The sequence below is a fragment of the Pteronotus mesoamericanus genome, unplaced genomic scaffold (assembly GCF_021234165.1).
Source record: "Pteronotus mesoamericanus isolate MK-2021 breed Mesoamerican mustached bat unplaced genomic scaffold, CSHL_Meso_final scaffold_165, whole genome shotgun sequence".
Lineage (NCBI taxonomy): Eukaryota > Metazoa > Chordata > Mammalia > Chiroptera > Mormoopidae > Pteronotus > Pteronotus mesoamericanus.
In genome coordinates, this window is record NW_026555307.1 from 4,778,331 (window position 1) to 4,780,439 (window position 2,109).

A 2,109-nucleotide genomic window follows, 5' to 3' on the forward strand; every position below is an offset into this window, starting at 1 on the left:
AAAACAAAGAGAAATTTTAAAAGTATCTAGAGAATAAAGACATTATCTTCTAAAGGAAAAAGAAAATTGACAGATGAGTTTTTGATAGAAAGGATGGAAGCCAGAAGAAAATGAAATAGTTTTAATGTACTGAAAGAAAATTGCCAACCTAGAATTCCACAGCTAGTGAAAATCTGCTTCAGAAATACAGGTAAGCTCTCAGATCTAGCGGCTGATTTCTGTATATGTTCCTCCAAGATGGGGAAATCCTATGCCAATTTCATGTGTAAGAGGACTTTCATCCCACCTCCAAATCCAATATCAAAAAAGTATGGGTGGCAGAACAGAAAATATCATATGATAAGAAGAAGCAAGAAGAATTAATGCAGCAGTATCTGAAAGAACAAGAATCTATGATAATAGATTGCTTATGGGAGATGCACGTGTAAAGAATGGCCTTAACTTCATGTATGAGGCCCCACCAGGAGCTAAAAAAGAAAACAAAGAGAAAGAAAAAACAGAAGGCGAGGCTGGATACAAATTTGAATGGCAGAAAGGAGCCCCACGAGAAAAATATGCCCAAGATGACATGAACATCCTAGATCAGCCCTTTGGTATTCAGGTTCAAAATGTGAGGTGCATTAAATGTCACAAATGGGGCCATGTCAACACAGATCAAGAATGTCCTTTGTCTGGTCTTTCTGGAATCAATGCAAGTTCAGTTCCTACTGATGGCTCAGGGCCATCAATGCACCCCTTGGAGCTAATAGCGGAGATGAGAAACAGTGGGTTTGCATTGAAATGAAATGTACTGGGGAGAAACTTGACCGCAAATGATCCATCACAGGAATATGTTGCAAGTGAGGGTGAAGAAGATCCAGAAGTTGAATTTTTAAAGTCACTAACAACCAAACAAAAACAGAAACTTCTCAGGAAATTGGATCAACTTGAGAAGAAAAAAAAGAAAAAGAAAAAAGATAGAAAAAAGAAAAAGCTTCAGAAGAGCAGAAGTAAACAAACAAAAAAAACCCCATAAAAACAAATCCTCCTCCTCCTCTTCCTCTTCCTCTTCTTCCTCTTCCTGTAGCGAGACTTCAGAAAGCAGCAGTGAGAGTGATAACAAAGAAAAAAAATACAAAAGAAGAAAAGAAAGAAAAACAAATGTTCAAGAAATAAAAACAGTGGTATAGAAGAAAAGGACAAGCCTAGGAAGAGAAAACTTTATGAAGAACTTTCTAGCAATCACTGTAACAAGGAAAAAGCCAAGGAAGAGCCTAGACTTTTAAAACAAGAGAGTTCTAGGGAGACTAGCAAATGGAGTCATTCTGATTTTGACAGAAAGTCCAGAAGCCATAACCACAGCTTAGAGAAGAGAAGATCTGAAAGAAATGAGAGGAGCAGGAGGAGCCAGAGCAGAGATGAGAGGAACAGGAGAAGCTGGAGCAGAAGTCACAGTAGTTACAAGCAAAGAGAAATAAGAAAATGGCCACAGCGAAGTCCCAGTGAAGAGCAGAATAGAAGAAATGACACCAGAAGCCATGGCACAGATATATACAGAAAAGGAAAAATGAAGAGAGAATGAAGCAGAAGTAGAGAGTAAAGAGAGACTGCATGTGACAATTACCTGGGAATATCTCCACTTCCTTATCAAATACCTTTAGCAAGGGCTAATATGTACTATTGTCTTCCTAATAAAAAAACTCTATTTTAATTCTCCATCTCTGTGAACTGTCATATCAAGTTACAAAACTACATGAATCTCATAAGAATGAACTTTACAAATATTTGTAAGTAAACTATTTTGGAGGTATAAAAATATTTTCTGTTGATAAGTGTCTCCTGTGCCCTCTATACCAGATAAAAACCCCATATAACTTGGTGATATTTTCTTTGTTCTGAAACATCATTAAAAGAATGATAATACAAAAAAAAAAAAGAAATGCAGGTAAAATAAAGAAATGTTTAGTCAAGCAACAACAGAGAATTAGTTACTTGTACACCACTCTAGAATACTAAAAAAAAAAAATTGTTTAAGCATGAGAAAATTCCAGAGCTAAAGGTGGAAATTCAGGAAGGATTAAAGAGTGGCAAAAAGAGGAAATGTGTTTTATAAATCCAAGTGAATACTGG

General features: G+C 36.2%; 1 pseudogene; it reads left to right on the forward strand.

Moving 5' to 3' along the window:
* Positions 1 to 237: 237 nt before the first annotated feature.
* Positions 238 to 1,710, forward strand: LOC129083072 (corepressor interacting with RBPJ 1-like; annotated as a pseudogene).
* Positions 1,711 to 2,109: the final 399 nt, after the last annotated feature.